The sequence below is a fragment of the Procambarus clarkii genome, chromosome 26 (assembly GCF_040958095.1).
Source record: "Procambarus clarkii isolate CNS0578487 chromosome 26, FALCON_Pclarkii_2.0, whole genome shotgun sequence".
Classification (NCBI taxonomy): domain Eukaryota; kingdom Metazoa; phylum Arthropoda; class Malacostraca; order Decapoda; family Cambaridae; genus Procambarus; species Procambarus clarkii.
In genome coordinates, this window is record NC_091175.1 from 7,790,314 (window position 1) to 7,806,483 (window position 16,170).

General features: G+C 49.4%; 1 protein-coding gene across 3 annotated transcripts in view; it reads right to left on the bottom strand.

Moving 5' to 3' along the window:
- Egfr (epidermal growth factor receptor) overlaps nt 1–16,170 on the bottom strand; it is a 329,685-nt gene that overhangs the window by 113,845 nt on the left and 199,670 nt on the right. Inside the window, exon 1 of one of the 3 annotated variants that reach the window (XM_069331831.1) lies at nt 5,154–5,175. The exons of the other annotated variants lie outside the window; for them this stretch is intronic. The gene's annotated coding sequence lies outside the window, so the exon portion shown is untranslated. Of the gene's footprint in view, nt 1–5,153; nt 5,176–16,170 lie in introns of those variants that run through there. 3 annotated transcript variants of the gene reach the window in all.

The following is a 16,170-nucleotide window of genomic DNA, read 5'->3' on the forward strand; positions in this document are numbered from 1 at the left end:
TGGTGGTGGTGGTAGGGGATGTGGTGGTGCTGGTGGTGGTGGTGGTGGTGGTGGTGGTAGGGGATGTGGTGGTGGTGGTGGTGGTGGTGGTGGTAGGGGATGTGGTGGTGCTGGTGGTGGTGGTGGTGGTAGGGGATGTGGTGGTGGTGGTGGTGGTGGTAGGGGATGTGGTGGTGGTGGTGGTGGTAGGGGATGTGGTAGTGCTGGTGGTGGTGGTGGTGGTGGTAGGGGATGTGGTGGTGCTGGTGGTGGTGGTGGTGGTAGGGGATGTGGTGGTGCTGGTGGTGGTGGTGGTGGTAGGGGATGTGGTGGTGCTGGTGGTGGTGGTGGTGATACATAACAGTACTTCCCTAAGAGTATCTATATACGGAGAAGTGAGGCTTAGCTCTTTCACCCTACTAACCAGCTCTATTGTACCTGTTGCGTTACAATTGGGCTATTTTGACGTTGACATTCTTGGGCAAATCCGACCTTCAAGTGGTGGGTGGAGGCGGCTTCCACAACTTCTTCCAGCGCCTTCCACGTGTTGACCAGCCGCACAGAGGTACGAGTATCTCCTTACATTCCTTCGGCTCATTTGAGACTCTACCTTCCACCTTGAGTGTTGCCGGGGGAGGCGGCTACAGTTTATTGTGCACCCTATACTCATCCTGCGAGCGGTAGCGCAAAAAGGATTACAGGCAGCACATAAGATCTTTATCAGACCTCAACGGAGATTATTATATCAACAATTACATCTATCCTGCACATAATGTAATTATACTGTCAGCTGGTAACAGAGATTGGGGTCACTTCAATAGGTATAAAATTTACAGTTAATCAAAAACACATTAATGATAATTATTTTCGCTAATATATAATTGTTTGAGCAATGGAGATATTACAGAGTCATTGGAAAAGCTGCTCTTTATTATTATTAGTCTTCACTATTCATTTCTGCTTCTTAATCTCGTTTAATGATATGTAGTTTATCTACTGGGAGCGAAATATGGATACAGTGCAAGGATTTTAGATATTTTATCCTTAGTAATAAGATTGGTTGCCATATCATACAACGTGAGATTAGATTTAACAGTAAATGGCTCAATTTTATTACAATCCAAGATATAGTGTTCGAGTGTGTGTCCCTGTCTTTGTCCACACACTTTACACTTTACTTCATCTAGATCCCTATACAAGCCCAACTGCCAGAGATACTTGTAGCCAAGTCTTATAAGTCTTATTCTGTGTCCTCTGGTCCAACTTTCTCTCAAGCTGAAGAGGCGGTCTTACTCCGCCTTGTCTATTTCCCCCTCTGTTATATTCTGACTCCTGTTCCCCCTCTGTTATATTCTGACTCCTGTTCCCCCTCTGTTATATTCTGACTCCTGTTCCCCCTCTGTTATATTCTGACTCCTGTTCCCCCTCTGTTATATTCTGACTCCTGTTCCCCCTCTGTTATATTCTGACTCCTGTTCCCCCTCTGTTATATTCTGACTCCTGTTCCCCCTCTGTTATATTCTGACTCCTGTTCCCCCTCTGTTATATTCTGACTCCTGTTCCCCCTCTGTTATATTCTGACTCCTGTTTATCCCCCTTTTTAAATATTGGGAGGGAGGGAGGAAATTATCAGGGGAAAGCGCCAAGCCATTACGACTATGTAGCACTTGGAAGGGATCTGGATAAGGATTTGGGATGGGACGGGGATGGGGTGGGAAGGAATGGTACCCAACCACTCCGACGGTCGGGGATTGAACGCCGACCTGCATGAAGCCAGACCATCGCCCTAGCCCAAGTGGTTGGACATTAAATATTGGGAATACATATTGGGAAGCGCTTTCAGAACAGTTTTAGATAACTGGAAATGTGCCGATGATCTGAAGCTTCGACACTTTTCTGTGTAAATAATCCCATCATTTCATTTGCTGTCTTCCCTTCAATTTCTCTCTCCCATTGCATTTGCCACAGGAAGATAGTGGTGGAGGTGGTGGTGGTGGTGGTGGTGGAGGTGGTGGTGATGGTGATGGTGATGGTGATGGTGATGGTGATGGTGATGGTGGTGGTGGTGGTGGTGGTGGTGGTGGTGGAGGTGGTGGTGGTGGTGGAGGTGGAGGTGGTGATGGTGGTGGTGGTGGTGGTGGTGGTGGAGGTGGTGGTGGTGGTGGTGGTGGTGGTGGAGGTGGTGATGGTGATGGTGGTGGTGATGGTGGTGGAGGTGGTGGTGGTGGTGAAGATGGTGGAGGTGGTGGTGGTGGTGGTGGATGGAGGTGGATTAGGAGGCGGCTGGAGGAGGCGTGGACACATGATAGGCTGAGAGGCAGGAACAATGGTGCAGAGATTGGACAGAACACCTGGACAAAGGTGACACAGGGACCCTCACACCACCGCCGGATATGAGAAGGTCGCCCCCAACAATACCACGCGAGAAGGGGGCCAAGATATACCACCTCAACCACTTAAAACCTTACCCCCCCCCCCCTCCCCCACAAAAAAAAACCGCCGCCTACCTAATTCTCCACCACTTAAAACTACCAGCGCCACGGTCCCAACCACTTCAACCACCACCACAACCATATATATCCCACCACCACTACAACCACTCGACTCCCACACATCCCAAACAAACCATGCACATATCCCACATGCGCCCTGACCTTCCAGGACCTTCCAGGACCTTCCAGGTACCTTCCAGGTACTGGAAACATCTTAACGTCTAATCAAACCTTACATCTTGAGATGTAAGTCCTAGCGAGTAAGATAGACTACTCCACCAATCCCTTTGGTAGGAAATGTATATGTTTATCTCTCAGAATGTTTGGTAATATGTTTATTGTTTGTGATGTGTTTATATGTATGTATTAACACGATGTACTGAACGGGGTGAGAATAGCTTGAGCTACCTCATCCCTTTGTGTGTATTTTACCTCAATAAACTTATTTCAATTTCAATTTCAATCGCTTTGGTGCGAGTAAGGAAATTCTCACACCCCGTGCGGCTGGTCAACAAGTAGAAGGTGCTGGAAGAAGGAGTTGTGGAAGCCACCTCCTTCCCCCACTTTAAGGTCAGAGTCGACGAAGACTTCGAAGGTCAGAATAGTTACTTTATAAGGCAACAGGTACATACACCAAGGGTAGCAGGCGGGGGCCACAGAGCTAGACCTCAGTTCTATGTAGTCACTGATAGCTAAGGTAAAGGCGGCCACAATAACCACAGATATGAACACAGCCACAGAGGTGGGGCAGCACAGCCACAGAGACCACCACCACAGCCACAGAGACCACCACCACAGCCACAGAGACCACCACCACAGCCACGGAGACCACCACCACAGCCACAGAGACCACCACCACAGCCACAGAGGTGGGCAGCACATGGCCGGAACATAACAAGGGAACCATTAGTAATATTGTGGAACAAGCCACCAGCGGCCAGCCCCGCCCCCCCCCCCCACCCTGATCACCTGTGGTTTACTGTCTTACCTTCACGTTAGGGGGCTCACTTTCCCCTGCACCTTCACACTAGGGGGGTCACTTTCCCTGCACCTTCACACTAGGGGTCACTTTCCCTGCACCTTCACACTAGGGGGGTCACTTTCCCTGCACCTTCACACTAGGGGTCACTTTCCCTGCACCTTCACACTAGGGGGGTCACTTTCCCTGCACCTTCACACTAGGGGTCACTTTCCCTGCACCTTCAGGGGTCACTTCCCCTGCACCTTCACCATAGAAAACACTCCCCAGCACTCCTTCACCTGCCACCTTACCCCCATGGTCACCCCCCCCCCCCCCACCTTCACCGCCACAGACCCGGGACTTAACCTGACGGACTGGACACAGAAAAATGTGACCCCAGCAGACCGCAGAGGAACCCTCAACCCCCCACGGCACCAACCACGTAACAGCAGCTCTCTAATCACCCGCTTTTTCCAGTGGTTAAGGAGTTACTAACAACGCCGCCGCCAGCCTCCACGCACTAAAAATGCTTCCTCTCAAACTCCAAAAACTTGCCGTTTTGGAGTGTGCCCAAAACCCTAAGACATCCAAAGCCACCAAACAATGCAAATTGCATCGCAATATGCATGATTACTGGGCCCTAAGTCATGTAAAAGAGCTGTTTGGTCAATGATTTTTTTTTAAGCTTCCTTACGTGCTGTCTGGGAGAGGGAGGGGGGGGGGTTGGCGACGGTGGGGTTGCATACTCTAGAACTGGTCTCATGTAGGTTATGTGCAGTGGTATGAATGCCTACTTAATTAGGTTCCTAAATTATATTCCAATTTTTTTTTCCAGTGTAGAGTATGCTGTTATGCTATTTATATCCTGGATTCAATCCTCCAGTGGAACATATTGGTTGGGCACGGATTCTTTCACCTGATGCCTCTTTTCACCTCACCAAGACATCACTTTCATGGAACAGGAAATGGGGAATTTCCTATTCCCCATTTCCTATTTGCACAGGGAATAGGAAACTGTTGAAGGTTGCCACTAGTGGAACGTCAGTAGATGACCTAGGTACTTCAATACCAAAGGGCACCTTACACTTGCTGGTGTTGAAATCCAAGAGCCATTTCTCGGACCAACTCTAAGTCATCTTGGAAAAAATCTTTCCATTCTCATCTGTCTCTACGCTTCTCATTAGTTTCGCATCGTTTGCAAACATCGTCTTAAGACTTTTTTGAGTCTTAAAAAAGTTAGTAGAATTTTGATTGAGTTTAAGACTCAACTCGAGAAGATAAGTCCTAATTAACATAATTTATAAATAGTATGGGTCCCAGAGCGGTACCTCAAGTACTCCGCTTGCTAACCCACGCGAGGTCCAATTGGTGTGGGTTAGATAAACCGTCACTCTACTGGTGTACAGATTCCTACCAGTGATTCACACACAGGTGTGTGTGTGTGTGTGTGTGTGTGTGTGTGTGTGTGTGTGTGTGTGTGTGTGTGTGTGTGTGTGTGTGTGTGTGTGTGTGTGTGTGTGTGTGTGTGTGTACTCACCTATTTGTGCTTGCGGGGGTTGAGCTTTGACTCTTTGGTCCCGCCTCTCAACTGTCAATCAACTGGTGTACAGATTCCTGAGCCTGTGTGTGTGTGTGTGTGTGTGTGTGTGTGTGTGTGTGTGTGTGTGTGTGTGTGTGTGTGTGTGTGTGTGTGTGTGTGTGTGTGTGTGTGTGTGTCTTACCACCGGTAGCGACCTCCACAACACAAGAGCAGCGAACAACTATGCGCCTAAAAGGAAAACATAATGTTGTACAACCATTAAGATAAAGCATTATCTTATCTTTGCTCAGGTGAGCAAAAGATAAGAAGCAGGTCCCCTACCTCTCCCCCTCCCCACCTTACACCCCCAGCGGTTCACCTAGTCAACAGGTGACCCCTCCATACACCTGCTGACCTTCCCCTACTCCCCCCCCAGATGACCTTCCAGCACCAAGAGTGCCTACACGCCACCCACCACACCGCGGGGATGTGAGTGGGGCTCGAACTGCTGGAACTGGAACGCCACCAACAACAGCCTTGCCGACCTGCTTTCAATTATTCCTAAGGGGCCAGCGACCAGGTCCTCGCAGGGAATTATACGCCCAGTTATCCGAATATAATTGGTTTCTGACCGGATCGGCGACAATTAAGAGGTAATTATTGGTGCTGGCCAGGGTCCGGCAGCCCGCTGGCTGGCCCCCCCCCCATCTAGCTAGGTAGATAGCTAGTTAGCTAGCTAGCTAGCTAGCTCTCTCTCTCTCTCTCTCTCCCTCTTTTCACGGGACCAAGACGGTGGGGACTCCCCCCCCCCCTCCCCTGGACCAAGCTCAAATTGTTTCTACATGTTCTACGCGTCTAAGATGGTTGGCATTCATGGCCGGTCACTTAACAGGGTTGTTCGCGTGTTATAATCGGTGTCGTTAAGCTCTTAACTACGCGTGATAAGCAGTTAGGAGCTCGGGGTCCCCCCTTCAGATGGCGACTTAAGATCGCCAGCATTTTTCGGCGTTTAACCGATAACAATGTACATTAATCGCTGGCTAGTTAATAGTGATCAATATTATTATTGGTATCGTTATCTAAATGACTACTTGTTATATCATTGTGATATCTAACTATTATTTTAATGATATCACGTCCGAGTTTTAATATTTGACCTGTCTTGGCTGAGTCGAATTTTATGATGATAAATGAGTTAATCTTAATTTTCATCTGAGCTCAACACGCCAGAGGAGCTTAGTTTCCCCTTGAGCTCAGTCCACCCCTCCCAGAGCTCAGTTACCCTCCCAGAACTCAGTCCACCCCTTCCAGAGCTCAGTCGCCAAACCGGAGTCTTGAAAGTCTCCAGCCGGCGTCTGGGGAGGTCCACCAGAGCTGGGTCAGGCGCTCAACCTTTCTAATCCAACAGAAAAAGATTAATAATTTTGTGAAAACTATATGATGATATTACTGTTGAACGGCAGTGTGTGTGTGTGTGTGTGTGTGTGTGTGTGTGTGTGTGTGTGTGTGTGTGTGTGTGTGTGTGTGTGTGTGTGTGTGTGTGTGTGTGTGTGTGTGTGTGCGGGTGCGTGTTTCGTAAATGAGAATTGTAAACGCTGATGTTTGTGTCTGCGTATGCAAATGAGGTCAAGTCCCAGCTATTTTATGGGTTTCTGTGTTCCGCTTCACATAGCTTCTCCATCCCCCTAAAGGTCGCTGAGGGGTTGAGCGCTACCTCCGCAGCCCCGCCATGCCAGGTGCTGACCATCTAGTGCAGTGATGCCTTCCCTACGTGTCTCCTACTCCATCTATACTCAACATTATTAACAGTTGGTTGGGTTTGTACATCTTACTGTAGCATATTCCAGCGTGCTCCGAGTCCCACCTTACATGTATCTCCTCGTTACCTTGAGGTTACCTTGAGGTGCTTCCGGGGCTTAGTGTCCCCGCGGCCCGGTCGTCGACCAGGCCTCCTGGTTGCTGGACTGATCAACCAGGCTGTTACACATCCTCGTACACATGTTACGAATAGTCCTGCCCAAAATTCGGGCAGTCCTCACAAGCAAGGCCTGGTCGACGACCGGGCCGCGGGGACGCTAAGCCCCGGAACAACTCCAAGGCTGTTTATGCCTCGACACAACTACCGTGACGAGGACAGGACGGGATGATTTAATTCATGGGAAACTAGTCCTTCATGTAGTGTTGACCAGACCACACACTAGAAGGTGAAGGGACGACGACGTTTCGGTCCGTCCTGGATCATTCTCAAGTCGATTGTGATGAGGAATTCATTATACATTTTATAGAGGGGAAAGTGCCAAGCCATTACGACTATATAACACTTGGAAGGGGTCAGGATAAGGATTTGGGATAGAAACGGGGAAAGGAATAGTGCCAAACCACTTGGACGGTCGGGGATTGAACGCCGACCTGCATATAGCGAGACCGTCGCTCTACCGTCCAGCCCAAGTGGTTGGACTTGTGATGAGGAAGTAAATGCAGGCAGTAAATCCTTCATGTAGCCACAGCCAGTACTGACTCGCCATAGTACTCACCCTCACAGCCCTCAAACACTAGGGGTCTCTCTCTCCCACACTACAACCTCCCCAGGGGGCCCTCTAGAAGTACCAACACTTTCAACCTGAATAATGTTTTCGTGTGATTAGGAATTTTCCTCAATTCCAATCTCTCCGTTTGGATTCGAAGAGATGTCGTCAGGGAAGCACCGTTCCAGGAATGTTCGAACGTCATCAGTTGTGAGCGGTGTTCCAGTCCCGTCCTCCAAACAATTCCAAACGTTCCATGCACCCGCCAAACCCGCTGTTTATGAATGAAAAACGGTTTACACACGACTCAAAACTGATGACGTCCGAACACTTCCGGAACAAGTGCTTCACTGACGACTTTTGTTCGAACCACAACGCTGTAAATGCTTCACCCACGTACTACAAATAATCGCCAACAGAACCTAAACACCTAACCTAACCAGTGGCTAAATATGCACAATATACTAATATATAATTATATTAATTTATATTTGAGAAAAGTTCTGTTTTGAATGAACAGCGTGTTAAAATTGATGAATGCGTCTGTGGGGTCGACCGCTGGATGGAATGGACTTGGTCTAAGGACGGGTTGTGGATTGCACAAGTCACCTAAACTACTGTGATGGCCGGTGAACTACTCCCCGCACCATCGACCCTTCCACCACCTCCCACCGGTAGTTTTCGTGAAGAGAGACACACACATATCACCGATCTGTGTCTCTATATCTGTCCATCTCTCTTTTCCATCTTTATCCCTGCCTTCCCCTTCCCTGGGAGGCAGAGGGAAGGCAGCCAGGCGTCCTACAAGGCTGCCACGACGCACCTCTCCTCATGACTCTGGCTACACACTCTCCAAGCCGCTGTGTTATTGCACTGTCTCTATCTTATATTACATCATCTTATTTATCTTTACACTTGCTGGACGGAAGACACAGGCGAGCTGCAGGTAAGTCTCTGTCAAGTAGCTGTTGTTGTTGTTATAGATTTAGCTACTCGGAACAGGTTCCAAGTAGCACGGGCTATGGTGAGCCCGTAGTGGACTTACCTGGCACGGGAGTGGTGCCGTCTCTCTCCGATGTGTCAAGTAGCGCATGTGGTAGTTTTTAATGGTTGTTCACTGCGGTGGTAGTTGCGGTGTCAGGTTAAGGAGCCTGACACAGCAGATGAACCGGTTCACCATCTCTCCTTAACCTGGAACATACCTGGAGATGGTTCCGGGAGTTCTTCTACTGCCTGAGGCCGGCCCGAGGGGCCAAGCTCCGGCTTGTGATAACTTGGTCCAACAGGCTGTTGCTTGGAGGAGCCCCGCAGGTCCACCTCTCCTTACCTTGCTCTATTAGCAGCACACTCACCTACCTTCACCTGCTACACCCCTTCACCCACCTCCACAACACAAACATGTATCAACTTTCGACACCACATCATCCACGTATCCTCATCACAATCCAAGGGGATCCACATCACCATCCAGGGGCCTCTCATTACTATCCAGGGGTCCTCATCACCACCATGAGGATCCTCATCATCATCCAGGGGCCCTCATCACCATCCAGGGGCTCCTCATCACACAAGACAATGATCATCACCACTGGTCAGTTCTCCGTCTCATCACGGAGAAGATTAGCGCGTCCTCTTACACAGGATCTCTACCCGGTTGCTGCAAGGGGGGAGGAGCCATATTCGATCCACTGTTCGAATGTGCCGCGTTCAGTACAGTGTTCGGATGTACCACAACAGAGGGTGATGTATGGTCGTTCGTTCACCCTCATTAAGCCACACACGCTCATCCATCTCATCTGTCAACTGCGTATTTAGGAACATCAGTTAACAGTTGACAGTGACTTGTGTTGAGCCGTACTCTGCCTCGCCCCCTCCTTCCAGCCACACCCACACAGGCGGGGACCAGGAGCTTGGGTCCTCCCGCAGCAGCCACACCCACACAGGCGGGGACCAGGAGCTTGGGTCCTCCCGCAGCAGCAACACCCACACAGACGGGTGGTGGTTACCTATACCCTACCCCCCACATAAACTGATAAGATAAACACAATTAAAAACGCGAGAAACGAGTCATTGCATTAATCTAAGAGCATTCGGAAGGCCGGGGCCCAGGGCCCAGGGGCCTAAGCTCAACTCTTAAATAAATCTATATAATTCTTCTTCCCTCCTTGCTTCATTCTCTCTCTCTCTCTCTCTCTCTTATCGTTATCAAAGAATTCTCAGACGATAGAACACGGGGGTCGGGACCACACCCGCACTACACACCTCCAAATTAGCTAAGCGCGGGTATAATAACCTGGTAACGAGGGCTCTGGTCGTTGTCGATGTGTCCGGGGCGGGTAAGTGAGGGGGGTGGTCTAACGAGGCTCTTCACTAAGACAAAGCCAAGGTCAAGACACTAACTTAAGGCGGCCTCGGAGGCAACAAAGCCGACACGCAGTTTTCTGTCCGTAAGTCATTCCCCGTTTTCGTTGGGCGCCGTGTAAACACACTCGAACATTGTTCCAAGCCGGTGTTCGGACCTGATGGACGCCAGCGTGTCCGAACACCGCTCGAATCTTCGCCGTTCGCAGATATGGAATGTTCAGTACTCTACCAATGTTCAGTGTTCAGAATTCCTCATCATAAGATTTTCTGAATTTCCTTCCGTTTCTTTGATTTTAAAATTGTCTTCAACATCACCCAAGACATTCACTCGAGGATCAGGTCGTTCACATTCACTCGAGGATCAGGTCGTTCACATTCACTCGAGGATCAGGTCGTTCGCATCCACTCGAGGATCAGGTCGTTCACATTCACTCGAGGATCAGGTCGTTCACATTCACTCGAGGATCAGGTCGTTCGCATCCACTCGAGGATCAGGTCGTTCACATTTACTCAAGGATCAGGTCGTTCACATTCACTCGAGGATCAGGTCGTTCGCATCCACTCGAGGATCAGGTCGTTCACATTCACTCAAGGATCAGGTCGTTCACATTCACTCGAGGATCAGGTCGTTCGCATCCACTCGAGGATCAGGTCGTTCACATTCACTCGAGGATCAGGTCGTTCACATCCACTCGAGGATCAAGATTTCTGAAGATGGATACTTGATACTGTTATGGAATGGCTTACACAAGGATATGAATACTTAATGAGTAATTTCAATCCTGTTGAGACGAGATCCTTGTTACATGAGCGAGTTCAAGCTGGGGGGTGAAGATGAGTTGTGTGTTCAATGTGACCGTGAACATGAGAAGCATATTCAACATGAGCCTGTATGAGAGCTATCAATCAATCAATCAATCTAATCTCTAACTCCGTGCCTGTCTCTCGCCTGTCTCACGACGATACTACCCGTCACTCGATCTGTCCCCCGGTGTCTTCTGCTGTCTCTTACCTGCCTGTCTTATCACGCTTGGTCCCCACCTCAAGTCCACACCTGTCCCAGCAGGTGTGGACTTCTTCAAGAACAAATTAGATATGCTCTTGCAAGAAGTGCCGGACCAATCGGGTTGTTGCTGCTGCGGCCCGCTCTAAGCAACAGCCTGTTGGACCAAGTGATCACAAAGTAAGCCTTGGCCAGGCCGGGCTTGGGGAGTAGAACTCCTAGAACACACTCCAGGTATGATCTCAGACAACCACAAGTTGGGAGTCTAACAACCACAATCACTTCAGCTTGGATCGACAATCAAGTGTAGGTTGGATCTGCTCCCTGTGATTGTAATATGCAAGATGCAGGTGCAGCGAACATTAAGTGTCACTTTAAATCACATTGAGGAGTGGAGGGCGTCGCTGCCTTACTGTGTGTGTGTGTGTGTGTGTGTGTGTGTGTGTGTGTGTGTGTGTGTGTGTGTGTGTGTGTGTGTGTGTGTGTGTGTGTGTGTGTGTGTGTGTGTGTGTGTGTGTGTGTGTGTGTGTGTGTGTGTGTGTGTGTGTGTGTGTGTGTGTGTGTGTGTGTGTGTGTGTGTGTGTGTGTGTGTGTGTGTGTGTGTGTGTGTGTGTGTGTGTGTGTGTGTGTGTGTGTGTGTGTGTGTGTGTGTGTGTGTGTGTGTGTGTGTGTGTGTGTGTGTGTGTGTGTGTGTGTGTGTGTGTGTGTGTGTGTGTGTGTGTGTGTGTGTGTGTGTGTGTGTGTGTGTGTGTGTGTGTGTGTGTGTGTGTGTGTGTGTGTGTGTGTGTGTGTGTGTGTGTGTGTGTGTGTGTGTGTGTGTGTGTGTGTGTGTGTGTGTGTGTGCTCCTTTTATTAGAAACATATATAAGCGAAGGTCTTCCGTCCTGCAGGGCTCCACGGGGAGTGCTGAGCGCCGGTACAATTTGCAGGACAGACAGGCGCTGCCGTAAGTGAGAGGTGCAGGTCCTGCACCTCGTGGGTGGCCTGCCTGCAGCATACCCTGCAGAAGAAGGGGCTGCAGGCCTCCTCACCTGAGAGGCTGCAGGTCTCCTCACCTGAGGGGCTGCAGGTCTCCTCACCTGATAGACTGCAGGCCTCCTCACCTGAGAGGCTGCAGGTCTCCTCACCTGAGAGGCTGCAGGTCTCCTCACCTGAGAGGCTGCAGGTCTCCTCACCTGAGAGGCTGCAGGTCTCCTCACCTGAGAGGCTGCAGGTCTCCTCACCTGAGAGACTACCTAGATATAGGCTGACAGGGGGTGTATGAGGGGTGGGGCACATATACAGACTAGCAGGAGGGGGAGTGGAGCTACAGGCTAGGCACGCAGACTGGCCGGGGGGGGGGCCTACAGGCTACACACTACACTGCTACACAGCTACAGGCACTGTAGCCAGCACCACTAGGACTGACCAGGGGGCTACAGGCTACACACTACACAGCTACAGGCACTGTAGCCAGCACCACTACAAACTACAGCGTGGCGAGGCGACTTGATCTGGTTCGATGCATAATGGAGTAGACACCATCCCTGCTTCCCTTACCTCAGGGACACACCCGCACGGTGCATGTTGATGGCACTGCCGCACCCACACCCCGTGTACCGCACCCCGAGGTACCCCAGGTGCACTCACCACAAGCCAGATTCACGAAGCAGTTACGCAAGTATTTACGAACGTCTACATCTTTTCCTCAATCTTTGACGGCTTTGGTTACATTTATTAAACGGTTTACAAGCATGAAAACTTTCAATCAACTGTTGTTGGTGTTATAAACAGCCTCCTGGTGCTTCGGAGCTCATTAACTGTTTAATAATTGTAAACAAAGCCGCCAAAGATTGAGGAAAGATGTTCAGGTTCGTAAGTGCTTGCGTAAGTGCTTCGTGAATCTGGCCCCAAGTTCGTAAGTACTTGCGTAAGTGCTTCGTGTTTCTGGCCCCTGGCTCGTCCCAGTACACCCACAGGGAGCAAGGACTATCATGACCCCACAACTTCTCAACACGGACACGTAACCCAAGTTACGGTTGAGTGGACACCACCATCGTGAGCTTACTGGTGGCGCCACCACGTTACTGAATGTCTAAGTCTCCTATTTACCCTTCCAGAACTACCCTCCCTTCTTGAGATGAAGGGAGGGTAATTCTACCAGGCTTCCTTTTTGTTACACATCCCCCAGGAAGCACCCCGTAGCAGCTGTCTAACTCCCAGGTACCTATTTACTGCTAGTGTAAGAAAGGCATTAGGGAAGAAAACTCTGCCCATTTGTTTCCGCCTCCGCCGGGGATTGAACCCGAAACCTTAGGACTACGAATCCTGAGCGCTGTTCACTCAGCCGTCAAGCAGACCTCAGGCACAGTGTACCAGGGGCAACCCGTTCTCGCAAATTTAATAAGTCAATATTGACTTATTAAATATGTGCATAGGTGACATACTTAACATAATAGATACCCTTAAAAAGATTCATAGAAAACACCGATCTTACCTAACCTACTTAGTATGTTAAGATAAGCATCTTATTGCTTCGTAATTACAATTATTACCTAACCTATAATAGGTATAGGTTAAGTAATAATTGTAATTACGAAGCAATAAGATGCTTATCTTAAGATACTAACAAGGTTAGGTAAGGTCGGTGTTTTCTATGAATCTTTTTAAGGGTATCTATTATGTTTAGTATATCACCTAAGCACGTAGTTAATAAGTCAATATTGACTTTACGAATTTGCGAGAACGGGTTGCCCAGGGGCCACCGTTCCCCCAGGGACCACAGCTGTGTTTGTCATCAAGACTCGTCAGTATTCCTGGGGCTGGCCAGGGGAGGGGGGGGGAGGGGCCGCGCCTCGGTGAGCATGTGAGAGGTCAATAAAGAGATGAAGAGCAGTACTGGGCCATAGTCTAATGGCCCCCGGCGGTCCTTCAAAGGCTTGTGAGGCCATTTAGATTATGTCTCGGGTCGTCCGTGTCGACAGACTTAATTATTTAAAGTCAAATGATAAATAAACAAATGATAAATAAAGAACTGTGCGGCAGATGAACAAATCCACAAGGGCCGTAATGAGGGTTCGAACCTACGTCCCAGAGGATCCCCGACGCGCCTGTTCACTGCATCAAATGATCGCTTCATGGCTCTCATTCCATTCCACCATTCCTTTACCCCGTCCCATCCCATATCTTTATCCTGAACCCTTCCAAGTGTTATATAGTCGATATGGCTTGACGCTTTCCCCCTTTTTCCCCTGATAGTTTCCTTCCTTCTTGAAGTTAAGCAAATCCTTGGCCCTCGAACTCTTCCCTGCCGGACGGTCGTTCCGAGATGACGTTCCATGTACTCCTGTGCAGCGTTGAATGCTGTGGCACAGCCCACCAAACACACACCGAAACTACGACGTTGGTGCAACGTTCGAGCAAGTTTTAACACCTCCTAACCAGTTATAATAACCAATATAGCAAGTTGTAACAACGTTCTAATACGTCATAAACAAGTTAAGCCAAGATGTAACAACTTTATTTCAAGTTGTAACAAGCTGAAAATAGAGACAGTTTCGGTTTGTGTTTCCAGGGAGTGCTCCATCGAAGTCGTCAGATTTCACTAATTTGGAGAATTTGATAAGAACATTTCATGTCTCCATTTGTGTGTTAACAAATCTCAACTATTGGGACCCTTGGAAACCCCACAGGTTGAATTCTTTGCAAATGCTAGCGGTGAAACGCAGGATAATGTACAACTTCGGAATATTAGATGGACTGGCTCATGTTTGATGTGGTTCTGGGAGTTCTTCTACTCCCCAAGCCCGGCCCGAGGCCAGGCTTGACTTGTGAGAGTTTGGTCCACCAGGCTGTTGCTTGGAGCGGCCCGCAGGCCCACATACCCACCACAGCCCGGCTGGTCCGGCACTCCTTGGAGGAAACAATCTAGTTTCCACTTCAAGATGTCCACGGTTGTTCCGGCAATATTTCTTATACTCGCTGGGAGGACGTTGAACAACCACAGACCTCTGATATTTACTACCAGACTTCTAAATGGGTTTCTGAAAACGACCAGATAACACGGGAGTGCAAGCCTCAAGTATCAACAGTCTGACGGACCCAGACACCACCAGGAGCCCAGACGATGGACGCAATAACGCCGCCCCCCACCCTAGCAGGGTCTGTATGTATCCTTGCAACATCCTCCTCCTCCTCCAACACTTCATTGCAAGTTGCAAATCTGAAGGTCCGTTCTGCAACGCTAGTCAATGGTCCGTGTCAAGACGAGCCCGTTGAATAGCGCTGAAAATATCAGCTTCCAGTCCTCAGGGTATAGTTCCCCGGCAGCCACCCTTGGGAGTATCGCCCTATGGGGCTCGCTCACACACGTGGCTTCGCACTGTATTACTCGCAGGCTTGTCTGAGAGCTACGTAGGTTAAAAAAAAGGATTGTGTTTGCTTTGGGGATGTTCAGGGTGGTGGTGTTTGGTGGCTGGTGTGTTTGTTGGTGTGTGGTGGTTGGTGTGTTTGTTGGTGTTTGGTGGGTGGTGTGTTTGTTGGTGTTTGGTGGGTGGTGTGTTTGTTGGTGTGTGGTGGGTGGTGTGTTTGTTGATGTTTGGTGGGTGGTGTGTTTGTTGGTGTTTGGTGGGTGGTGTGTTTGTTGGTGTGTGGTGGGTGGTGTGTTTGTTGATGTTTGGTGGGTGGTGTGTTTGTTGGTGTTTGGTGGGTGGTGTGTTTGTTGGTGTTTGGTGGGTGGTGTGTTTGTTGGTGTGTGGTGGGTGGTGTGTTTGTTGATGTTTGGTGGGTGGTGTGTTTGTTGGTGTTTGGTGTTTGGTGTGTTTGTTGGTGTTTGGTGTTTGGTGTGTTTGTTGATGTTTGGTGGGTGGTGTGTTTGTTGGTGTTTGGTGGGTGGTGTGTTTGTTGGTGTTTGGTGGGTGGTGTGTTTGTTGGTGTGTGGTGGGTGGTGTGTTTGTTGGTGTGTGGTGGGTGGTGTGTTTGTTGGTGTGTGGTGGGTGGTGTGTTTGTTGGTGTGTGGTGGGTGGTGTGTTTGTTGGTGTGTGGTGGGTGGTGTGTTTGTTGGTGTGTGGTGGGTGGTGTGTTTGTTGCTGTTTGGTAGCTGGTGTGTTTGTTGGTGTGTGGTGGCTTTGTTGGCTGTTTCGGCACACCTGTTGCATATACCTACCTGTTGTCTACCTGTTATTAGTTCCATGGATCAATATTCCCACAGTCCGGTCTCTGACTAGGCCTCCTGGTTGGTGGTTTGATCAACCTAGCTGTTGGACGCAGCTGTTCGCAGCCTGACGTACGAATCACAGCCTGGTTGCTCTAATATTATTTGGAAGTTCTCTCTAGAACATCTGGAGAAG